Here is a 27037-nt window from a genome sequence, read left to right as displayed (position 1 = left end):
GTGTTCCTCGCACCTTAGTCTGTAAATATTCACACCCTTCTGGCACAGAGCCGTCCCAGGGTGACCAAGGTTTCTTGGGAAATAAACTGATTTAATAATAATAATAATAATTTCATCGGAGATGTTGGGTACGTGCTGTTTAACGCTTGCTTTCAAATCGACAAGCGTCTGTATGCCGCCACGGTCAACTCTGTCTATCAGGTATCCCCATAGCCAGAAATCACAGGGATTGAGATCTGTGATAGGGCTGGCCAGAACTGGGGAAAGTCTCTAGAAATGATGCGATCATTTCCGAATGTTGAACGGATCAGTTCCTTCACTTTTCGACCAACGTGGGGAGGGGCACTATCTTGCAGGAACACTACGGTCTCCAAGCATAGCCTTTCTGGCAGAGCTTGTGATCTCTTAGAAGAGCGCAGTACCGTGCATTCATTACCGTACACCTTACGGGGGGGGGTATGAGGCGTAGACTCTTCATAGAAAAATGGTCCGATTATAAACTCTGCTGTGAATCCACACCATACTGTAACGTATGAACTTTGTAGTGGTCTTTCGTGCACAGCATATGGACAAAAATATTCGGCACTTTTGTGCATTTACAGTCCAATGAAGACTGAAATGTGCCCCATCAGACCACAAGGTCATTCGAGCCCATGTATCTTCAAGTTCCATACAAGCCAAAAATCGTAGAGCAAAGTCTATTCGTTGTTGTTGATCACAAGACTGTAGTTCTTGCACTATGTGAATCTTGTACTGGAACCAGTGTAAAATTATTCGAAGCACTTTACGTACAGTATACCAAGGAAGGTTCAAGTTTCTTGACACACCTCTGGCACTACTGACTGGTAGTGTTTGGATTGTGACCATTGCAACCGACATATCATCTACTACCTCCGTTCCGATACGTGGTCGTCCCCTGCCTGGAATTACACCTTGCAACTCCCTGGTCGGTCGATTCAAATTTCTTTATTAATTTTCGAAGCCGCACTGACGTCAAAAGTCCCTTACGCAAACCTTTAAGTTTCCGATATTGACATAGTGCTGCATTAGCGTTACTATTATTCTGGTAGAACAGTTTTACTAAAACAGCACATTCCTTTTTTGTAAGAGCCATAATGGTTATTGACGGTGGCAATGGCCTTTCTGATTTTTATCTAACAGGATATCATTTGCGTAAGCAGCGTGTCCTGAAGTAAATGACAACTTTTACATATGTGCAGCGCCGTTTTACCCTGGTGGCGGAAATTTTAACTAATTTTTTTTTCTTCTACAGATCGCTTCCTCATTTTTTTACAACCTCCGGGTACATGTATATTGTTTTTTTTTTTTGTGGGGACGAGTTTTAAAATCGATGTCCCGCATTGGAATACAAAGGATCTGGTCACTAGGTATGAATAAAATAAAATAATAATGTATTAATAGTCTACGCAAGTAGCACAGTGGTATCGTCACTGTCAACCTACACTAAGTAGAAAAGTCCTGGATTCGAATCCCGTCGATGAAGTGAGGAACGTTAATGGGCTTTTTTCACTCGATGGCTGAGTTAGTCAGGCTCAGATATAAAGAGCAAAGTTTTCCCCCCAGTAACTGGGGTTTTTCGTCCAACAAAACAGGCAAATCGACCAGAGAACACATGCAGTTTACAGACATAACGATATAAGAAATTACGGGTGGCCCTAATTTAATAGTTTCAGGGTGTTTTTTTTTTTTTTTTTTTTTGAGTGTTTAATAATTTACCAGATTTCTCTTGCTTCTAATTTTTATGAGATTTGGAATGGCTCGAAAAATCTTTCTAAAAGAGCCAAACGTAAAATTTCTTGAAAATACATCGAATGTGAACCATGCGAGCCAAGTGACAGCGTCACGTTGACCAGGATACCTGGTTCCTGGTCAACGCGACGATGTCACTTCGCTCGCTAATGGACGAACCCACCACTTGGCAGGTATATAGCTACTCTGCATCACTGTAGTCACGTAGACGGTAATTCGATGTCAGTATGGATAAACGTCGTGAGTTAACCGACTTTGCAAGAGGGATGATAATGGGTGCCCATTGCATGGGTAACTCTATCGTGGAGGTGGTACAGAAATTACACTGTCCCTGTTCGCCAGTATTAAGAGTGTATTGTGTATATGCCATTTCCGGAATTACATCTCATCGTGGACAGCGCTGTGGGCAGAGAAAGGTGGTGGATGAATGTGGCTGCCGACATCTGTCTCACATTGTTTCAGCCAACTGGAGAGTGACAGTGGCACAAATCACCGTCAACTTCAATGAGGGAGGTGCCAGAAACGTCTCCACCAAGACCATCATGCGATAATTAGCTGCAATAGGTTATGGGAGCCGGCGACCCACCAGAGTCCCATTGCTAACACCACGACACAGGACGCTACGCCTCAACTGGGCAAAAGAACATCGGCACTGAACCTTGAATGATGGAAACGGGTCTCTTGGTTCGATGAGTATCGTGTTCAGTTATTTCGAACAGACGGGATGGTGCGCATCTGGCGGAACCGCACGAAGCTATGTACATGTCAACAAGGAACTGTCCAAAGAGGTAGACAATCTGTAATGGTCTGGGACGTGTTCAACTGGCATACGTTGGAACATATAGTTCGTCTAGACGCATCTCTGAACGGTCCAAGTTACATATCCATCCTTGCAGACCATCTGCATCCCTTCATGGTCATCGTGCACCCACAGGTCAATGGACTCTTTCAGCAGGACAATGTGCCTCCCCACAGAACCGTCGTGACATAGTCGAAGGGCATTCTGCAGATTTTACCACCATGGTCTCTTCGTTCAGCAGACAAACCCTGTGGAGCATTTTTGGGATGGTGTGTTAAGGTCCGTTAGAGCTTTATATACTACACCCAAGAATGCTGCGGAATTATTGACAGCAGTGCAGCAAGCATGCATGGATTTACCTGTGGAACGCTTTGGTGAACTCAATGCCTCGTCGTGTGACTGTCCTTATCCGGGCAAAAAGTGGGTCTACCTGTTACTAGGTAGGTATCTCATGATTTCTGTCCACTCAGTGTAATTCTCCACACAATAACACTTACAGTTTTCAACGCTATATGTGGCTCACAGACCGAAAAAGAAATTTGTCTTCATATAAAAAATACTTTTTTGTTATAATATAAACTATTTATGGTTGGCCGTGTGTCGGTATACTTTTCCTTATCTATGCGTGCTGGTCGTGCTATCGATTATTTTCTCAGTATAAGAGTCTTGAATATGGAACTACACGAGTGATAATTTAACAAACAATATTTATTAACAAATACGCACTCAGAATAATATATATATATATATATATATATTAGCTGTATTAAACGTAAATAATTTTATCTGAAAAGCATTGTTTGAAATTTGTTCATTCTCATATTAACTAACATGAGAATTAATTAATTTATAAAGTGATTATAGCACTAACTTTTACTAAACGTTTCGTTCTTCCTGACAGTACAGTTATTCTTCCACTTGTCTCTCTCTCTCTCTCTCGAGGCTGTGTTGTAGTAGAAAGCAAGCTTATATAGTATCAGCCAAAAAAAAAAAAAAAAAAACACTACACAGTTTACCTCACCCAGGGGCGTTCCTAGGGTATGTGGCGCCCGGGTGCCAATTGAAATTTGACTGCTCCCTTTAAAATTTTCTTCATGTGTATGTAAGTTTCAGGTGTCCCCTGAACGTTTTCGCCCAGATGCAGTGCATCCTCCGGACCGTGCAAGGAGTGCACCGTCGTGTTGTATTTGTGTGGTCCTCACCCATCCGTCACGTCTCCAAGGGTTGGTCTAGTTCTTCCTTGAATTTATTCAACCCATCCACTTCCACAACAACAGATGTAAGCCTGTTTCGACAATCAACCACCGCTGGCTGAAGACAAACTTCCGCACACCTATCCTCAACTTGAATTTATACTTAGCCAATCTCAGGCTAAGTAGTAAGGCTTTGCCAGTGAGCCATTCTAGGTTTTTCAGCCCGCACATTTAGATCGGTCCGGGTACACTTGACCAGACAAAATGTACAACGTGGCCTAAGTTGCTGATGTGACTAAAACCCAAATACAAAATTTTTGCTTGGAACAAGTGCAGATTCGGGGAGAATATTACCCTCGTGGATTATCCTTGATTCCAAAAGCATGTTATGCTTCTGTATTCTTTATCAACTTGACAACTTACCCTCCTTCCCTCTCAAAAAAAAAAAAAACAAATAAAAAAACAAAACGCGAGGCTGAATTCGCCTTTGGATAAGAATATAAAAATAGCTCATGATATATGTACTCATAATATGTAAATATTGTTTCTTAGATTATTATTTTAAAATATCAAAAACGAAATGCTTATGCTGTATACCGGTACAATCGCCCTCAAATTACCCGCCAGTCTAGGATCACCGTGTCCGTCCTTGGACAAAATAGCCTTTCGTGTTTGGTACTGCCACACAATAAGTTATAACTAAAGGTTGGGAGGGGGACGAAAACCCAAGAAGACCTCGGACCCCATGATGTTTAAACTGGAACTGAACTGTGGATAAGGGTAATTGGATCTTATTATCAGTTACATGTCTATTTCAAAATAATATATGTGTATATTAAGAATTCGTGTACATACGTGTATATTCTTAAGAATTCTGATATTACTGCTACATACGTACGCTTTAGCATAAACTACTTTTTAAAACCGCCGTTTTTATTATTTAGTAATTTCACAGGTCTCTAATTAATATCGTATCAAATTACATTCACTATACTGTATATATATATATATATTTTTTTTTTTCCATATCTAAAATATAAAATCCAATGAAAATCTCGATTTGCAAAATCAAGTACAATATGGTAATAAACATTACTTTATTTGTACGAACTGACGCAATGACTAAGAAGAGAATTTTAAGAAACAGAAACAAGCTTAAAAATACACGCTGTTCGGCATTTGCCATCAAGCTGATTTCACTAAACCAGTTCCTTGCTTGATCGTAGCAGTACAAATCACGGAGAGCGTGAATCGCAGCTCGACAGCTGTCACTGGCTGCTTCTCATGGCCCAATGGATGCAGGAACCGGAAAAATCGAGCCGCTGAGTCACGTGATCATCAGAGCGGGCTGATTTGCATAAGGGACTTGGACAAAGTTGGAGGGGAACTGATGCGGGACAAAGGAGAGGTCGCAGACGGATAAGCGCTATGGATTGATGCAGAGGTAAGAATATCTCTATGATTACAAATAGAATTTCTTATCCAATACTGCTAAATTAACATTCGTGTAATATTTTATTTGTGTGAACCAAGCTTTCCTCTGTTCCTGGGCGTAGATTATCTTGGCGTTGCTCCCATTCCCTTTGTCGCTTTGTTACTCTCACGCTGGGCTCAGCTATGGTGTAGCCTTGCGCTAAGCACGTTGAGTAACGTAAACTTTCTCCAACGTGCGTATTTTTTTTTGAAGTAAGATTTCCTGTAGATGTGCGCGCTGTAATAGATATTAACGAATAATGGTGCTACTGCTGAGAAACTTAAATTGATATGTCATTTAAATTGTCGTACAAATGAAAACTCAGCTTTCTTCAGCATGAAGATGAATGAGTCGTCATTCGTAGTTTATTCACGATGGTTACCACTGGGGGCAAGGCAAGCAGGCCAAGGTTCACGAATTGACAGCCATGACAGTTTCTTTCATGAGCACATGGCTGTCTACCCTCTGGGTACATAAGCACTTCCTGATGATAGGAAATAAAAAAAAAAAAAAACGAAAGAAAGAAAAGAATGGGGAACAGAATTGTGTGTAGCAACAATTTCCAAAATAGCGCAGAAAAAATAAATGTTTTGGATACCTTCTAACTTCTGTGAACGTGTGGTATTACTGAATTATGAATCGTATTAGAAAAAATAATAATAAATAAACAAACATCCAGTTCCAAAAAATATATTTCTGCTATTTTAAATCGGCGTGTATGATTTAAAAATAAATAAATAAATAAATATATATATATATATATATTAAGTATTTATTTGTAGACATGAAACACATTCGGCAAGTCCTAAACCTGATGACCGGATTCCTCATATCTTGTTCAAGTAACAAAAGATTTGGGTAATGTTTTTATGTGCATTGTAGGGCAGGTGATTAAGCCTCTGCATTTTTAGTAATGCACAAAACCAATCTTGTTAAGAAGTACAGCGCGTGTATGTTTAATTACGTTTCAGAATACTTGATATTTAGTTAACGTAAAAGTGTAAACAAATTGCAGAACGTAAAGCTACAGTAGTATTGCCTGAACTCATCTGCTTATGAAAATCTAAACCATAATAATATCGATAACTTAAATACACGAGAATGTTTCTGGGAACCAGTTTATGGGGAAAGACTAATGATCTTTTTTTTATTTTATTTCGATGTGTTTACTACAATATATATGGGGAAGACAGCAAAGATACTGGAAAGCTTCGCATTTTACTAACCCCCTTTTATTTTAAAGTATATTTTAATATCTACTAATTCCAATATTAAAATTCTATTTTCCAGTGTTATTACTTAATTTCACAAATCCAGTGACATGGATTTGTGAAAAAATGGCATCACAATTTCCAAGGAATGATTCAAGAATATCTTCAACATTTAGATGTTATTTCCCCACCTGGAATTATTTTTGGATCATATATTGTATGTATTGGTATGGTAATATATAATATAACTGGACATTCATACAAAAATTCTTAGTTATAAGGATGTCATTTTATAGCACACTGTCATCAAAAGTTCCTAGCATATTTGAAAAAAAAGTTTTATACCATGAAATAAAAAAAAAACAAAAACTAATTGTTGTAATACTGTAATTTACTGTGTAGTGTGGCAGTGGAAATGACTAAAGCTTACTGAGGTTGTCTAGAGATCATGAGCGCCCTCACATGAGATTCAAATGACTCTCTACCAATATTTGACACTCTTTCCATGCTGATAGATGGTGAGAAAAATTCTTAGCTTTATTAAGAAAATATTTTAACGGTTAGTAAATACATTGACATAGGCAGTTATATCAGAGAGGAAAAGTCTAGTTCACTAGATGCTGCCCATTTTTGAAGTCTTAAACATAAAAAGCAAAAGTGCAGTCAGCTGTCTGTTGACAGCTTACATCAGATGCATATTTCAAACATGTTCTTGAACAATGTATAGATTTTTCAATTCCCATATTTAGCAGTTGTCGATTAACAATCCTTATCAGATTAATTTGTTTGTGTGAAAATCACCTCATCTGAGAACAAAATTCTTTTCAGGAGCTCCAATTTTGTCATGTGTAACTGATAAATCAACTCTCTGTGGCTGGTCATTTGGTTTGATTTGCAAAGTGATCAGATTTTTTATGCATGGAATTTTAGCTTCCTTTTGAGTCACCTTGTAAACAGTTAAATTATTTAATTTTTGAAGGCAGTGAGGAATTGATTTCAGACTTCTAGTGCATGATGGCCTCCAACATACAAAGATGCTTATTTTGAATACACGAAGTCCTGTTTCTTTGAATTACTTGAACCACCTTCATATGATATTTTGTGGCAAATCATTGTGGTATTGATACTCACTTCTAAAATGATATCATCCACTTCTGCTCAGCTAGACACAGGATACAAGCAGCCTTTAATTGATTGGTACCCATTACAGCATAATCCTGCAAAAAGAAAAAAATAGTGCTAGCAAAACTAAGTGGCTAAAGAAACACAAAAGTATAATGTAGAGTAAAAACCTGTTTTTTATTAAATCTAGCAACAAAACCCCAGCCTTGATAACACTGTAGAAACTATGATATATTAATCTTCACTGTTTGAAGGGGTGGAGCCTTCAGATATTATATTATGGCAAGCGAATGCCAGGGGTTTTAAGGCAATGAATGTGAGCCTGCATGTGGAGAAAAATGATGTGAAGTGCAGCTCAATCTCCCTCTCTCTCACACACTGTCACGGGGAGGGAAGCGTATACGAGGGGAATATAAGATTATATTATATTAAGTGTGTTAACAAAATTTTTAGAAGTCACATAAGATCACAGTACATAAAATAAAGTAGGAATTAGTTAAATATTTACAGAATTATGACACGTAAGATTCAGTGATGACTTGTTTATGACAGATTTATGCTAGACTTTTACAAACAATATTAATTAACTAAATATATTATACAGCCATGTTACTGTATAATAAACAAGAGCAGTATTGCTGTGCTTGAACCATCTTCATTCACAGTGCAAAGCTGACAATACTAATAGACCAGACAAATGTATAAATATATTTTTTCTTGTGTACAAAGGGCATTTCTCTACTATATGCATATTTATAGATATGTACATGCTTCTCCAAGCACGTGTCACTGTAGTCATTATCAGTGGTAAATTTTATAAGATATGTGTCGAGAGCCTGGACTCACTGCAGTTTTTGGTTCAATAGAAATCTATCTGCCCAGTAGGGACCAAGGGGAATTTGCCAACCACATTTATCCTATATGTATGGCATTGGGATGAGCCTTGCAAATATCTTCACTGCTAATAAACCAGACACTGTATCTTGTCTGGATTTACTATCTCAAATGTAAATTTGTCTGGTCAATTTAGGGTATGTGACATGGGCATTTGTGTACCCCCCATTTAAGAAGCCAGTATTCTCCAGCATAGAGGTGCTTCAAGGTAGTGGGGCTGCCAATCCTCAGATTTCAAATGCCATACAGAATTGCTTAAGTATAGGAATCATTAAACATAATTCCTGGTATCTGCATGATTGCATATGTACAATAGATGTTGCTTTGGTTGCCACCTTTTGAGGTATCAGACAATATCATTTGTGATATATATCATTTATAATTAAAACTATATCTATAACTATATGCTTTTGAGAGACTGGGATTTCAGTGCCATGTAATATGGGCATTATCTTTCAGGGTCATTCTTGAGGGAGTATGCTGCAAAGCTTCTGATTTGGATGGTCTGATTTTTAGTCCAAATTGGGCAAGGTACTCTGTCATATGAATGAGTTTGTGGTTTCATCTGTAACATGTTGAATGTTGTCATGGCTGCTGATAGGTGTCATTACTTTAATGTTAATAAAATAGCCCAGGATGTCCCTTCTGCTGAAGGGAACTGGCATCAGCACAGCTGTGAAGAGGATTCTTCCTTGAGGATGCCACATTAATTTAACAGATAACTCTATTGGTTTTACAAGTTTTGAATTAGTCAAATTAGGTTTTTTTTATATATATTTTTTAAAGAAAGACCAACTACAAAGCATGCAAGTTTTAGTCCAAAGTACTAAAATAAAAAAAAAACACATCTCCTAGGAACAGCTTCCTAATTAGTTTACAGCATACCTGTAGACAAATAACTAGAGTCAAAAAAATCAGAAAAAAGCCACATTACATATTAAAAAAAGGGCATAAAATGTTAAAGAAACATAAGGAATTAAATTCTAATTTATTTTTTTTTTCTTGAAGCACTTTTACAGAAAATGCCATCTTGAATTTATCCTTATTCTTAACCCTGCAGACACTAGTTGCATGTGATCATTTTTAGCCTACCCCATGGAGATTTCTAAATCATTATTTGAAAAATTAGGGGAAAAACTTCCCCTTATCATTAAAAGTGTTGAATTTACTGCTGGGTAAACAGAATGGTTTTAAAGTGCAAAATACCACATAAAAAAAAATGCAATTGATGCACTCCATATGTATTCTCACAGATTAAGGATAGTAAAGAGGAATAACAAAGGCAATCATCCCTTACCTCCCACCAGTATCACTTTTGCTGATACTCCAAAAAAATATACTTGAAGGAATTTATCATTTCAAATTATGTTTGCAAATTCACATCTTTATTTATTTTCCCATTCCAACAGGCTTAATCTTGAAACACAGTTTACATGTTTTCCCATGGGAAAGCAAGTAAGGATATCCATGGGTATAAGAAATATTGTTAATGTACTAGTTTAACAATGTTAAGAGAATTTTGTGTGATAATAAGTGAAATATGCCTAAATGAAATATTTTGCCATAGTGAAGTTAAACTGCAGCAGTAAAATGTAATTTTTCTAAGTTTTTGAGATACTGAAAGTATCTTTTGTTTAATTTCAACTATTGTTGATGCTACTTGGTATGTTTACTTCAGTGACTCAAACTTTGTTCCATAACTTTGAAGAATGAAACACATTGTAGCACATACAAAGTATAATCAACAACAGTTTAAATTAAACAAGAGATGCTTGCAGTATGTCAAACACTCAGAGAAAAATTACATTATTGCAGCAGTTTAAAAGCACTTCATTATAGCAAAATATTTCATTCAGGCATAGTTCGCGCATTACCACAGAAATACAGAATTTTCTTATATTCAACACTGTTAAACTGGTACATTAAAAATATTCATCACAGTTTAGGTGGTCATATAGGAAAAAAGAAAAGAATACTGGGAAATTAAACAGACAAACAAGTTATGTAATGTATGCAGTGCTGCATTATATTTCAGGCACAATAATTTTTTTTTATTTTCCTGTGATTAATAGAAGTGGAAAGTAAATATAGTTATCTTATCAATTAATTACTATGATTATAATTAGAATACTTTATAAAACTCTAGTTTTATATTCTATAAACTTAGCTGTTTAGTTTAATCACAACTGTATAATATTTTGTTTCCCCCCCCTCTATATATATATATATATATATATATATATCTTCAAAAGTTGTCATGTTTACAAGTCTTACATAATACATGCAAAGCATGGCATGCATGGACTGTTTAATTTATGAATTTTTTTTTTTTTTTTCTGTACAAAATGTATGGAAAAAAGAAATAATAGCTATTAGGTTTCTATTGGTTAATTTAATGAAATTTGAGATGGCTCAACAAATCTTTCTAAAAGAACCAAACAAACTTTCATGCAATCCCTCCACTGGAGTTAGATTGTTACAATGTAGACAGATGAGGATAGTAGGCACTTATGCAAATACATATGAGTACACCTAAAACAAGGATGTGGTTTTTTAAAAATTACTTCAAAGAGAAATTTAAATGAGAATTTTAAATAGTCTGGGCTATTTAAAAAAACAAAGTGCTAAAATAAAATACAATTTTCATTAATAATCTGTTTTTAAAACATGTTGCCAGCGTATAATTTTGCTTCCTTATCAGTTATATTATTGTTAGTTTTTGTACTTTATAAATTAAATAATTTGCAGTTAAAGAAATGGAAAATATGTGGATAAGAGCCCCTTGACTGATGTGGAAACTAAACAGACCAAAGTTTGTGAGATTGAAACAAGATTTCAAATAGTGGAAAATGTTGGTTTTTATGCTTGTCAGTTACTTGGCTTGAGAACTTTTTATGATAAAATCCTCAATGCTACAACAACCTTTTCACAATAACGAGATTATTTATTATGTTAAATATTATTAATATATTATAATACATGTATGGCAGTATGTTTTACGATTGCTACCATGTTATGCAGTTCTCTGTGGTGGTATAGTGGCACCAATATTTGTCACCCGTTTGGAAAAAGTTTGAGATTTGATTCCCATTGCAAATGGGAGAAGGAATTCTCAATAAAGATTTCCTTTCACTTGGATTATGGTTTAGCTAGTTTCAGGCAGAGCTTTAGTGTTTCTTCACACACACACACACAGATGCAATTTAGAAACAATATAGCTTTAGTTGCTCCATTGTATATTTTAAACCAGGAACTATGAGGCCTTTTTCTGTTTGCAGTGCACACATTGCAAACAGGATCTTATCTCTTTACAACATACTGGTTGAGAACTGCTGCCTCAAAAAAAAAAGCCTTTCTTCACAAGGAAATTCCACTACTGTTAGAGCAACTTTGAGGATCATTTCATAGTGTGGTTTGGTGCATCTTGCAGAGAATCAATCAGTCAAGTTACTTAGTTTGCACTATGTAGCTATTTTCTTGCAATAAATTGCAGTTATCTTTAAGATATCTCAGCCCTGATGAAAAGCCACTTCAATTTTTCAAACTCAATCAAACATTGGGTTCTTTTTCAGTCAGTTTTTAATAGCCTTTCTTACTAAAGCATGTTCACCATTTTAGGCTACATGCTTTAGTAGAAAGGCTAATTAACCTTCTGCTGCTAGTATGGTGTCTGACAGATGCCACTTTTTAAAATTTTTCCGTTACTTTATTTTATTTTTTAAAATTTATAATGAAATCAAATCCTCCCATGTACCTTTGCCCACCAATATTTTCTAACTGGTTATATAGTATTTTCTGCTTTCATTTTGATATACTATGAATTATGATACATTAACAGATGGAAGGCAAACAAAAGCATTTATCTTTTTTCTAGGCAATTCCCATTTCCATGTGGAATCTGTGAGATGCCAGTGGCAGGTGCCTAATCCTGTTGCAGAGTTTTGGTTTTGCTGGCTAAACTTAACTGAACTGAATAAGAATTCAATGCTTTAGTTCAAAGCTTAAAACAGATTATATTTTGAAAAACTGAAGTAGCCTTTTCATCAGGACAGATTTATATCTTAAGGTAAATGCAGTTTGTTGCTAAAAAAAGATCTATATAGTGCAAACTAAATAACTTGGCTTTGATTCTCTTGGAGATGCACCAAATGAACCTCTGAAGTGATCCTTGAAACAGCTCTAACAGTGGTGGAATCCCCTTATGAAGGTGTTCATTTTTTAAGGCAGTGGTTCTCAAACCTAAGTGGTTCTTAGGTGGTAGATGACTTTCATCAACCGGTGAAATACCACCACTTTGCTTATTGGAGGCTTGAAGTGGTCAAACCCATGTTTAGTCTCTAGAGCAAAGTTTCCGGCATCCCCCCCCCCCACACACACTTCTCCTTTAACCCATGCACTGTACTAAGTACTATAGGTTTTGATACCTTTCGTGTTTGGGGTTTCATAAAAAAAAAAAAAAAAAAAAACAGTATGTTGTAAAGTGATAAAGATATGTCACCAAAATGTTTAATTGACAGTTTTTAATGTTCAGAAGACTGGTGTGTCACATGCAACACACATCAGTTGTGTGCACTGCAAACAGAAAAAGGCTGATAACTTCTGGTTTAAGGTATGCAAAGAGACAGCTAAAGCCAGTGTAATGATATTGTTTGTAGCCTAAAATGGTCAAGTTTTTTAGATTTTTTATAATGTTTATAAAGAAGAGAAATCATAAATTTTCTAATACTTTCATATAGGATGACTCCTTCATTATGACAAATTTTTGTGTTGTTGTTGTAATATCTTCTCGTATGTGTGTACGTAATTTTTATTTTTTTAATCTGCCCACAGAAGGAAATCTGGTGCCTTTTAAATTTCAAGATTGTGGTAGCCAGTTTGTCATTATGCAAAATTTGGCATTTTCTATTGATGTTTCACCTTGATCATTCTTAAAGTATGGACCAGTAATGCTGCTGTACCATAAGTCACAATCCACATTAATACACTATGGATGCTGTCTCCTGTGGTGCACTGTTCATGCACTTTGTATGGCATAAAACTGAAATATTTGTTTATGAAACCATTTAAGTCTCAGTTCAGTTTCATTGCTCAGTATGGTTTGGGAAGTTTGGGCTCAATCTGAAATGTTCCTAGTTTTTTTTTAAAAGATCAGGTGAGCATTGGCATCATAGATGTGTTTTTTTTTTTTTTTTTCCCTTATGTCATTTTGAAAAGAACACCTAGGTGTCTCCATTGCTTGTGACTGTTAACAATTATTACTTGCATTGGTCAACTTTTATTTTGCAGTGCTACCTGAAAGTAAATTAAAATTTAAATCTACTGAAACTAATGTTCATGCCGACCGGGCTAGCCGAGTGGGTAAAGTACCTGCCCGGCAACCCCAAGGTCGCGGGTTCGATTCCCGCCTCGGGCTTGGATCAAAGTACTGCAAAAACCTTGGGAGGTGCAATATGGCCACAGAAGCCGATGCGCCAACAACTACCAAATCAAAAAAAAAAAAAAAAAACTAATGTTCATCTTATTGAGATGAACACAGGCAGAGCAAAGACTTTTTTTTGTGAAAAATAATATGGGACTTAGTTGAGAATAACCTAGAGATTGGAACTGTTTATTTAAAAAGCTGAAGCTTTTTGTGTTGAGCAGGTTTTCCCAAGCTGGGGGTTGGAATGTAACACTGCTATTATTGGCAAAAATCAACAAGATTTGCAGTTGGTAGAAGAAGGTCATAAATATACAGGAGGAAAAGACCTGAATAAGAACTGAATCTTGGAGAACACCAGCATTAGTTAAGAAGTTATAAGCTAAAAATTTATCTACCATTACTCATAATGAGCAGTAGGAGAGAAAACTAGCAACTCATTACCAAAAATCAGAAGGCAAACCATATGGAAGATTGTTTAGAGGACCTCTATGAAAAATGTGATTAATTAAAAGCCTCAGAATTGTCAAGAGCAGCTGCTTGAATTTCATTGAACTTTCAGTTAAATCTGTGATATATGGGCAACATATGTAAGTCAAGATATCACCAGTAGACTGATGCCAACAGAACTCATTGGTGATAGTTCAGATAAAAAGTTTCAAGGTGGTGTTGAAGGTTGATAAATATCCCTATTATATCGGAAAGAATTTGAGATAGATCAATGGAATGATAATTAAAAGAGAGGAACCTGTCATTTTTTTTTTTTTTTAGATATGAAAATATTTCCATGTAGAAGGGAAAACACCAGTGGAATAAGAGTGTAAAAAGATGACATGAAATAGAAGTAAGCTCTGGAGCACTGGTTTTGAGAAATGGAGAAATGTAACCAGGATCTGGAATTTCTTGTCATTAAGACTGTTCAGTATCTTTCTTTATGTTCTTCTGTCAGAAGACCATGGTAGGCATTGCATGAAATGTGTTTAGTATGTCAGGAAGTGATTTGCCAAGCGTTAAAATAAGATGCTAAATACGTCAGCTTTATCTTTATATGAGGATGCAATGAAACCAAAAGGATATATCATAGGTGGAAGTATGGACTGGCAGAAGTGCATCATTCTTGGTTTTCATATCATCTTGACAAGGAGCCAGTTTCCTATCCTCAGCTTGTTCAAACTCAAGTTTGGCTCAATAAAAGACTTCTTAAGACTTGTTAGGTTTGGTGTAAATTAAGCTTGGGATTTGGATACAAGCCAATCATGATATCCAATGTTCTTATCTTGGACAGCCTTAACATGTTTCTTGGAAAACAAAAATTTAGGTTTAAATAAAGGACAACAATTCAGGATAGAATGAGGAAATTAAAGATTTCATCTCTACAAGACAAAATTTCAATAACATCTCATCGTCCCATTTTGCATTTGTGTACTGCCAACCAATACGAGGCAGAGAGGCTGCACTCTAAAGAGAAGTTACCAAATTGTTTCCTGAAATACATAGGGGACCACTAACATTAACTGCATGCATTGAAGGGTTTTTGGTGGCTGGAAAACATCAAGGATGTTAGGTATGTGGTAAGGATTGCTTGATGTTTCTAGTAGGTATTTCTAATGCATTTGTTAAAAATAACAAATGCATTAGCATCTCTAATGCATTTGTTACCAGCTGTGTGTGTGTACATCTATAAAACTGAAGTCAGCGCTGGAATTACTGTTACTATTAGTAGTGACAAGGAACAACTAAGCTTATAATAGCATCAGCCAAAATGAATAAAAAACTATCCACATCACATCCTTCTCCCTTAATAATTTGTGTAAAATTTATTCACATTACCCACTTCCACAACACCAGATAGACGTTTGTTACAACAGTCAATTGTTTTCTGGCTGAAAGTAAATTTTCACACATCTATCCTACAACCAACTTTTTTTAGCACATTTGCTACCGAATGTGCTAAAAAAAAAAGCACACATAAAGCTGAAAGCTTGTTCCAGCATCCCACAGAAGTGACCCAAGGCACACATAAAGGACTCTCGCAAATTCACTAATTTGCGAGAGTCCTTTATGTGTGCCTTGGGTCACTTCTGTGGGATGCTGGAACAAGCTTTCATCTTTGAAGAATTGTCACTCCAAGTAATGCCGGCATCTGTTGTTTGTAGTGTTCTGACATCAACAGATGAATTTGAACGAGATTCAGAATCTACTGGCCTCCATAGCCAATTGGTCAGTAGCAGGAGTGCAGTAGCACACGCTCTTTGAGTAGACCAAGGTTCAAGCCTCTGACTGCTAAATATGGTCGATCTGCCAACCTGCACTGGACCAGCGTGGCAAATTATGGACCATTTCCCTCAGCATGAATTGTTGAGGAGGCTTCCATCCTGCAGTGGGTTGATAATGGCTGCAGTTTACTTTTTTTTTTTTTTTTTTCCAGAATCTGCATCATTTAAAAGAATAGTACGAGGGGTGAACATTTAATTTGCAGACTGGTGCAAGATTTTATGTTTACCATGCAAACTTTCCATAACTGCCACTACAGGTGCTCGCCCTGATTGCTACTGAACAGACTTAGTGTGCGCATGGCAATACTTGTTTGAGCTAGTGTTGCACAAAGAGTTTTTTTAGCCACATATCACTGACGATCGTTTTGAAGCAAGTATCATGTCAGACATAGATTGAAAAGCGATATGTGATTCGCTATTGTGTCAGATGGGGCTTAAATGCATTAGAAACAGTAGAGATGAATGAAGTGGTCTCCAGCAAGACAGTGCCAGGCCCCATACGGCTAATATTGTGCAGGCAGTGATTGGTGCCGAGGTTCTGCCCCCCCCCCCCCCTATTCACTGAACTTAGCCCCATGTGATTTCTTCCTGTTTCCATGTCTGAATAAAGCTCTGAAAGGCAAGTATTTTGCATCTGACACAACGGTGCTTGCAGAGCCACAACAGAAGCACTTTGTACTCTTTCAAAAAATTGCTTGCAAGAAGCATTTAATGCATAGGTATGACAGGGGCGAAAGTGCATAAAGTTCAAGGGAGAGGATTTCGAGAAGGAGGAATCCATAGGCTCAGATGATGACAATTAAGATCTTGCACCAGTGTGTTGGCGCCTCAGTAGCCAGGTGGGCAGGAGCAGCAGTGCGTAGCACACGCTTCTTGATTAGACCGGGGTTTGAGCCCATGACCACCAAATATGGAGGATGCAGAAAGGTCAGGGAATGACCACCGCATATCCCCAGAGCAGTATGGCCTTAGTTGCTAATGCTCCTAAAAACGAAATAACAACAACAGCACCAGTGTGCGAATTAAATGATCACTCCTCGTATTTGAGTATTTGATGACAAAGAGCTGATTTAATGTTATCAGCTTCACCGTGCTATCCATCCCTGTTCCTTTTCAGTCCTGATGTCCTAGGCTGTGGATCCATTATAACAACCCTTCAGGGTAAAATTTTTTAGGAAAACACTTTTTTATGCAATATTTTATCAATAGACATACACTAAAGATTATGTTTTGCTTCTCACAAACTAAAGATTTAAAATTCAGCAACATAATCTTCAAAAAATTTACCTTTCTTGTGGAAAATACTAAACTAGATAAAATATCAACATAAGCAAAGAACATATGAAACTGTGAACAAAGTAAAGAGCTTTTATAGTGCTCTCTAGACGGGGCAATTGATGCCAAGCAAAAACCCAGCTGTAGTGCAATAGTCCATGGTTCAATAAATGTGCTGCTATTGCTCAGTTGTTCATTTCATGTAGCTTTCCTTTTACAGTGCTCATTTATTAACTGCAACTGAATGTCTACACGTGTGTTAAGGCACAAAAATTACAGTTCATTTTGACACAAGTTTGTGTCCTGGCAGCAAATGTGTTAATTTAAATTTATGTCCCTTTATGTGCATCATCTGAGAAAGAGTAAGGATGCTGTCAGATTTTATTCAATCCATTTAAAGCCTTAAAACTTCAAGCAGGTCTCCTCACTAGTGTTTAGTTTCCAGATACTGCAATTTACAAAACCCAAATCATTTTTGGCAAGAGTGCTCCGGAACAATCTTGTTGTTCTTTGTATTCATTTCAACAGATCCACATCCATTCTGAAATGAGGCTTCCAGACTTGGGTATTAAAATCACCAAAGACAATGTTTCGAGAAAAATGAGTTTCAAAAAAAAAAAAAAAGTCAAAAGTTCTGAGTGTGCATTATAGATATGGAAGAATGATGGAGAGAATGAATGAATTGGAGAATTAATTTGATAGAAGGAGATGAAGACAATTTAAGCCAGAGAAATTCAAACAGAAGTGATTCCAGATTAGTAAGTCTTTGACAAGGAATATCAGTGTGTGCCTATGCAAAAATATTTGGACAATTGATGACTAGTTCATCGTTTTCTGACAAGTCGAAGTGATCTGTCAGAAAATGCAAGTGGAAATTGGCAGATTGCAGGTGGAATTGGTTATTATTGAGATTGAAATTGGGACAACATATATTTGGTAAATTAAATTTTTCAGAGGTTTAGATTTTTTTGCAAATAAGTTTGTTCTATTAGTCTGCTAATTCATGATGCACTGAGATAGATGAGATAAAAGTTGGGGTGGGACATGTATAGATTGATGGAATGTTTGAATATGGTATACACATGGAAAGAATATACCTATTTTCCTTATATATATGGTTCTCACTGGACTATTTAGTGACCAGCTTGAAACGTATTTTAAAGCTGTACCTTTTAACTCTAAGGAATATTGGATCTCACCATGATGTGCGTTATAGCCTCAAGAGACACGATCCATAATGCATAATAGAAGAGATGGCGGGATGAGATGCTGTAGATTTTCTCTGAAGACAAAATGTGGCTTTTGTAATCTCAAGCCTCCAATGAGCAAAGTGGTGGTTCTATGCTGAGAACGAGTCATCTACCACCAGGTATTGCCTAGTGGTATGATGCAGAGAGTTAGCCTATGTGGTAGGTACAAAACACCTCAGGGCCAGATTAAGGATGAAATAGGCCTTGGCCATATTTAAATTGAGGCTTTTTTAATATATATATATATATACACTGGTAGCTCTCCGTAGCCGAGTGGGCAGGAGCGGGAGTGCAGTAGCACACGCTCTTTGAGTAGACCGGGGTTCAAGCCCCTGAATACGGTCGATCTGCCAACCCGCACTGGACCAGCGTGGCAGATTATGGTCTATTTCCTTCAACATGAATTGTTGAGGAGGCTTCCATCCTGCAGTGGGTTGATAATGGCTGCACTTTACTTTTTTTACTTTATACACTGGTGTTCAAAGAAAGTGCATCACCCCTTAAAATTGTAATTGTCATCTGAATAACTGAAGTATATGGCAATATTTCTTACAGATTGCATCAGATAAGATTGACATGCGTAGGTGATGACATAATATTGCATCAGCTGTTGCTTTCAGCTATATATGCATGCTCTGCAAGAGTTGCAGTCATTCCTTGCTTGTGTGAGGATGGCTTGTTACATGCAGTTGATGCCATGAAGAAAGAGTGCTATTGTTGCTTTACTTGAGGATGTTCTTCCCGTCATATTGCTTATAGTGTCTTGTAATGAATCAGTCGACAGTGAGTAGATTTCTTTCCAAACTCAAAAATACTGGTTCTGCTGATAGGAAAAAAGGAACTGGACACAAATGAGTCTCTACCCCAAAACAGAACTGCATTCTGAAGCGCTTATGCCTTAAAAACCATAAAGCTTCTTTGTCTGAGCTGAAAAGAGAATGGGAAAAACACACAGGAGTGGTAGCAAGAACAGTAACCGTCAGAAGGCGCCTCCGTAGCCAGGTGGGTAGGGGTAGCAGTGCGTAGCACACGCGTCTTGATTAGACCGGGGTTTGAGCCCGTGACCACCAAATATGGAGGATGCGGAAAGGTCAGGGAATGACCACCGCATATCCCCGGAGCAATATGGCCTTAGTTGCTAATGCTCCTAAAAAAAAAGAAAAAGAAAAAAGGCTCTTCAAAAATGGATTTGTAGCCCATCGCCCTAAGAAGAAGCCCCTCAGAAAAAAATGAAAAAGGCCTGATTAATTTGGTGTAAGGAGCAGTTATTTTCTCGGATGAGAAGAAATTCAACCTGCATGGCTCTGGTGGGAGACAAATGATTCGCCGTAGATGTGGTGAAGAATACCATCCAGACTGTATGGTGTCTATGGTGAAATTCCCTTCCAGCCAAATGATATGGGAATGTATTTTGTATTGTGGAGTAGGTCACCTGCAGTTTATAAAAGATTCTGTAAATGCCAATGGATACCTCGTTATATTGGAAGGCAAATTGCTGCCAACCATTAGAGACCATTTCAACCTGCCAAGTAACTGCATCTTTCAGGACGACTCTACTCCTTGTCATCAGGCAGAAAGTGTAAATAGGCACTTCTGTAGTTACTTTAGCTTCATTTCTGGATTAGCGTTTCAACAGTAATACAGTTACATTTGTTACAGGTGAAAAATGGTTGGAAGAATAGTCCATTACAACTCTTAGCTGGTCAGGAAACAGCCTGGACCTGAATCCTATACAGAACTTTTGGCATTGTGTGGAATCTGTTACCACAAAGAAATCAAAGACCCTTCGTGAACTTCAGGAAACCATAATTCGTGTTTTGAACCATGAACTATCAGTTGATTATCTTCAGATATTGATCTTGACAGTGTGCTGCTGTCATCAGGGCCAGAGGCAGTTCAACTAAATATTAGTTTGCACTTGGTGAACCTTTCATTTTGTTTTCCATTTAAAATAATAAACTGAAGGCAAATCGAGGGCTTCTGATAACATTTCAGCCATAATTGTCATGTTAACCAAAACTGTTGTATAAAGGTTGGAAATACTCATTTTGGAATATTTAGCATTAGCATTAGTAGAGGCATAGATGCAAGAAAGCAAGCTTATTCAGCATCAGCCAAAAAAAAAAAAAAAAAAAACACACACACACACACCACTCCCATTTCACCCCTCCGTTCGTTCGAAATACCTGTCCAGTTGAGCTTTAAATTTGTTTAGGCTATCAACTTCAACAACAAGTGATGGAAGTCGGTTCCACCAACCAACCACCCGCTGGCCAAAGGCAAATTTCCGCACATCTATCCGACATCCATCCTTCCTCAATTTGAATTTATGCCCTCTGAGGTGATTATTCTGAGCAAGATGAAGAATCCCATTGGCATTGAGCATGCTCAAACCATTCAAAGCCTTATACACCTCTATCAGATCACCTCGCCGGTGCCTAGTCTCCAGACTCTGTAATTTGCAAAACTTAAGCCTTTCTTCGTAAGAGCAACCCTTTGTTCCATTCACTAATCTTGTTGCCCTTCTCTGTACCCGTTCCAGCAGCTCTACATTCTTCTTGAAATGAGGCCTCCAGACCTGTATACAGTACTCAAGATGTGGCCTAACCATTGCCTTATAAAAGGGAATAATCACCTCCTTATCCCTGCTAGAAAAATTCCTGTATATCATTGACAAGACACCATGAGCTACTCTTGCAGCTCTTCTGCACTACTCAGAGAACTTCATATCTGCCTGCACAATTACCCCCAGGTCCTTTTCATTCTCCACCACTGTCAGTGTAGTACCGCAGAGTTGATACGTTGCTCTGGGGTTACTGTTTCCCATATGTAGTACTTTACATTTGTCAATGTTAAACTTCATTTGCCACCTCTCAGCCCATCTGTTCAACCTTTCCAGATCCTGTTGCAGCAGCATAGCGTCAGTAGTGTCCTTAACAACCCTGCCAACCTTTGTATCATCTGCAAACTTGGACATTAAACTTGATATCCCATCATCAATATCATTCATAAACACCGAAAACAACAATGGACCCAACACTGAACCCTGAGGAACTCCACTAATAACATTATTGCACGTTGAGCAGTGTCCATTGATTACCACTCTCTGTCTTCTGCCACTCAACCATCCCCTTATCCATAGCAGCAATTTGCCTCCAATGCCACACTGCTCCAATTTGTGCAGCAGTCTTCCATGTGTAACAGTATCAAAAGCCTTTCTAAGATCCAAATATATAATATCAAAGTTATTCCCTGCATCCAGTTCTTTTGTGACTACATCATAGTATCCAATCAAATTGGTCAGGCAAGACCTGCCCTTAACAAAACCATGCTGCGTCTGAGCTATAACTGAATTCTTGTCTAGATGATCCTGCAGTGCTTCTTTAACCAGTGCCTCCATTAATTTACCTGGAACAGAAGTTAAACTAACAGGTCTATAATTACTTGTGTCAGCCTTTGATCCTCCTTTGTGAATTGGGGTTACATTTGCACATCTCCAGTCTATGGGTACCTCCTCTGAGTCCAAAGAAGCTCTCATAATTATGGCTAGGGGTTTGCTTACTTCCTTTGCTGCCTCCTTTAATATAACTGGATAGATTCCATCCACCCCAGGAGCCTTTCTTGTATTTATTTTCAACAATTTCTCCTTCACTTTACTCTCAGTTATTACAAAATCATCCAGCTCACTGCCAATGTTTACTTTACCTACATCATTCTCCTTCCTGAATAACTCCTCATGCGTGAATGTAGATGCAAAATACTCGTTTAGATTGTTAGCCCCACCTGAGCAGGATCCTCAACTGTTGAACCATCAATATCCAGTGGACCAATCTGATTCATCCCTTTCCTTCTTGAGTTTAAATATGTAAAGAACTCTTTTCTGTTTTTCTTTGCATCCTTTGCCAAGGATTTTTCGAAGTCTGCCTTTGCCTGCCTAATCTCCTTTGTGACTTGGTTACAGACCAACTTATATCTATCATAGGCTTCCATGTCACCCATTAATTTGTATGTATCCCATGCATTTTTCTTCTCTGCCACATGTCTCATTAGTTCATCTGACAACCATTTAGGCCTAAACCTTGAACAATATTTCTTAGTTGGTATGTAAAGCCTGGTAGCCTCCAAGATTAGTTCCTTGAATGCTTCCCATTTTGAGTTTGCTGTTGGTAACATCATCAGTTGGTCCCACTGTATAGAATTTAAATACTGTCTCAGACCATCATAGTCGCCTTTACGAAAACAAAAACCCTTCCCTTTACCTCTGATGGTAGTTACCTCCTTGAGTAAATCCCACTTCAACACACTGTGATCACTGCCACCTAGTGGTTCATTTATTTGCAGATTCTTAATGCATGAAGAATCACTACTGATAATCAGATCAAGAGTATTGCTCCCTCTTGTTGCCTCACGAACATGCTGATGTAGAAAACAATCATCCAATAAATCCAAAAAAGCCTTGCTAGTGTGCGAGTGACCAACCCACAAATTCCAGTCAATATCTGGGAAATTAAAATCTCCCATTATAAGACTCTCTGATTTACTGGCCCACTCTATTTCCCTGTACAATATCTTATTATACTCATCAGAGTCAACTATTTTGAGAACACCTGTCAAATATTACTTAGCTTTGCCTTAACTATTAATAAATATCTTTTGTTTATATTTCTATTTCAGAACACAACAACAACAAACAGCATCTTCCAAGGGATGGGTTCTGAGCTGTTCTCATAGGGTTTTTTTTTTTTTTTTTCTTTTTGCACCATCATCTGAATCAAGTTGCAATGCGAAGTTTAAAATTTTTATCTTGTTGTTTTTAATTTCAATCATGGTTGACTTTCCAGCCTCGTAATATCTTGCTAACGATGACCTGGTTTCTCCTTTTGAATGTCTGTTTAAAATCTCAAACTTTGATTTAATTATTAAAAATTGCTGCTTCCTTTTAAAAGAAGAAGACTATAACTTCAGTACAGTAAAATAAAACTGTAAATGTTCAGAATCTCTTCATTCCTATATCTAAACTTCATAAACATTTTACCACGCACCTCACTTGTGTGTATTGTGTTAGCTGCAATTTCTGTGTTCTTTGTTATTGATTGATGTTTTATTTATTTTTTTTTTGCCCTTTTAAATTTTACAACCCAAAAAAAAATTGTTAGTAAACAGATATCATATTACAAAGTTTTATGTTTAGTTAGTACTGTATGTATATTAATTAACTAAGTAGGTAAGCTTAATTTTATTTTGCTAATCTCCTGTAGATAATATTCTTCCAATTTTCACATATCATTTAATTTTATTAATTGGCAAGGTAAAATAAAAGTATAAAATTGTGCTTTATCTTCATTTTTATAGCCCGTGGATAATATTCCTCCAATTTGCGCTTATGACAATTGCTGTTTAATGGAATCAAAATTAAATTTGCGAAAGTGATCACAATAACCGGCGCTTACTGCAGTTATTTTATGGCACCAGCATAAAAAATAAGATAAATAAATGCTGGCTCATTCGGATTATTGATGTTTGGATTTTCGATGCTCTACTATATATGATATTCATATCCACTAAATTGGTTTTGTAATTAGTAATGCCTACTTAATACCTTGTGGGACCATGTTTTGCCTGTAATACAGTGAGTATATGTCTTGGCATGGACTCCACAAAACGTTCCCATGGTAGTGCTACCTAAGTGTTGCACAATGTGTCCAGTAATGCCTGCACATTATCGGGTGAGTGATTGTAGCATCGAATGTCCTTTTCCCAAACATACTCGTTTCGGTTGAGATTGTCTAAGTTGGGTGGCCATTGGAGGACAAAGAATTCATTGCCATGCTTCTTAAACCAGTTAGAAACTTGCCAGGCCTTGTGGCACATTGTTTTGTTGATAGTTGCCAGAGTTGTCTGAATACACTGTCATCATGAAGGGGTGTACTTGGTTGCTGAATAGAAAGGTAGGTGTTCCCTCTGAGCCTTTGATTAACTGTGATCAAACAAAGAACCAATTGAAAACAGTCCCCAAACCATAACAGCACCGCCTCCATTGTGCCAAACACTAACAGTGCATCAAAGTGCCATGGCCTTATGTTGCTTTATCCAAATGGGTATATGTCCATCAACATGATAGAATTGGAAATGGGATTCATCAGATCAGGCAAAAGATTGCCAAGGTTTTGGTGGTCCAGTGTTGTTGTTGACCTGCCCATGTGAGGTGGTTTCCTCTGTCTCTTGATGAGCATGGGTATTTGTGACAGCCATCAACAACTATAGCCTATATGAGCCAATGTCTGGTTTACAGTCCATGTGCTTATTAGTCTTGCAATTCCTACATTGTACTGGTTAGCTGGACCACTGTACTGTGTTATGAGACAAGGTACATAACACTCACCATGGGTGTCAGCCACACTTGGCTGGTTTGACTGCTGTTGAGCCAGTCAGGGTAGACTCGTGATACCACAGAGTGGGAGCACTTAACCATCTTGTCCCTACAGTCATTTAGTGTTTGAAGTTAGAAAGATCTTGATGCTGACTCATTCTTCCTTGCAGACACTCAAAAATTGATTGCCTCATGTGCAAACTATAATCTTACAGTGGCCATTCCTGACCTTCAGCGTTCACTAGCATTGCAACCAGTCCATTCCTACACATGGGTGTGTTGCAAATGCAAACCCAACACAGTGTATATACACGCACTGAGGAACATCAACCACTGAGCACAGAAAGGCTCCTCAGTGGTTGGTAGTGAATAGCTGGTGAGGAAGGGCAGCATCAACATGACTCCTGGAACTAGTTAGAATTTACAACTACTGCACAGAATTTTCTCATCAAGAGAGAAGACCTAGATCCTGCTAAAAGGGCTGCATTTTGTACTGAGTTACAATATATACTAAGCAGTCTGCAGTACATATATACGTTGAGTACTACTTAAGACTTTCAGATGATAGCAACAAGTATATAAGTTCATTTATCTTTAGTATTAAATATGTAAGCAGTGGAGGGAAAGTCGTAATGTATGGCTAATTACATTTTCAAAATTTATGGTAAAATTATAATGCAGTTTTAAAATCTCTTAGCCTAATTTCCTAAACTGAAAGCTCTTGTACAAGATGAAAAGCCAGTTAGTTCACATGCAGTGAAGTCTTTCAAAAAAGGTTGCGTGTATCAGATATAGGCAAATTAATATTTCCATAAACTGTGTATTTATGGAATGCATCTAACTGCCATATTCAATTATGTTTATATTGGAAGCAGGAATTTAAGCTGTCCCAGATAGATGAATTCTATCTGGGACAGCATAAATCCTATCAGCATTGAGTAAGCTCAATGCTGATGGAATTCTTCCTCTTGCTCAGGTTACAAAACTGAGGAGGCATAAATTCAAATTGAGGAAAGACAGTTGTAGAATAGATGTGTGGAAATTTTCCTTTAGCCAGCAGGTAGTTGATTGCTGGAACAAACTTCCATCTTTTGTTGTGGAAGTTTATAGCTTAAATAAATTCAAGGAGGAACTGGACAAATTTTTATTAGAGGAAATGAATTGTGAAATGTTTTTTGTTGTTGTTGACGCTAAGTAAATTTGCTTTCTTGCATCACATGCATCTACTACTACTAATTTTAGCAGTGGTGGCTAACCTTTTCCAGCAGCAGTTCTGCATATGTTGGAAATGTGTTGTGTGCCACCTAGATCTATTTGTGGCATGCAGATCTAGAAGCTGCTGGAATATACCTTACTGATCCACACTTGGCACCAACAATTGTTTTTGTTTATTATATAAATTAATTTTATGCTAACCACTTATAAAAAAATTTATTTTATTTTATTAAAACAATTGTATGTTTATAAAATAAACGTATACACTGGTGTTCAAAGAAAGTGCATCACCTAGAAATTTCATATTTCTAATCCTTTTTCATGATGATATGTTACGTTAATCACTAGCATCACAAATAGAAATATAAACAAAAGATATTTATTAATAGATAAGGCAAAGCTAAGTTATATTTGACAGGTGCTCTCAAAATATTTCAAAATGAGCATTTGCAACCTTTATACAACTTTTGTTAAACACCACAATTATTGCTGAAATGTTATCAGAAGCTCTCAGTTTGCTTCAGTTTATTATTTTAAATGGAAAACAAAATGAAAAGTTCAAGTGCAAACTAATATTTAGTTGAAGCGCTTCTGGCCCTGATGACAGCAGCACACTGTTGAGGCATTCACAAGATCAATTTCTGAAGATAATCAACTGATTGTTTGTGGTTCCAAACACGAATTATGGCTCCCTGAAGTTCACGAAGGGTCTTTGGTTTCTTTGTGGTAACTGCAGATTCCACACGATGCCAACAGTTCTCTATAGGAT

The 27037-nt window shown here is 37.2% G+C and overlaps 1 protein-coding gene across 2 annotated transcripts in view; it reads left to right on the top strand.

Annotated features, from left to right (window-relative positions):
* The first annotated feature begins 5108 nt into the window (after nt 1–5108).
* LOC150081728 (uncharacterized) overlaps nt 5109–27037 on the top strand; it is a 215945-nt gene continuing 194016 nt past the window's right edge. For both annotated transcript variants that reach the window (XM_090378832.1, XM_090378831.1), the window contains exon 1: nt 5109–5206. The gene's annotated coding sequence lies outside the window, so the exon portion shown is untranslated. The remainder of the gene's footprint in view (nt 5207–27037) is intronic.

The sequence above is a fragment of the Mastigoproctus giganteus genome, chromosome 8 (assembly GCF_048544385.1).
Source record: "Mastigoproctus giganteus isolate SK-2022 chromosome 8, ASM4854438v1, whole genome shotgun sequence".
NCBI lineage: Eukaryota > Metazoa > Arthropoda > Arachnida > Uropygi > Thelyphonidae > Mastigoproctus > Mastigoproctus giganteus.
Note: the sequence above shows the minus strand (reverse complement) of the source record. Positions and strands in the feature narration are given on the sequence as shown.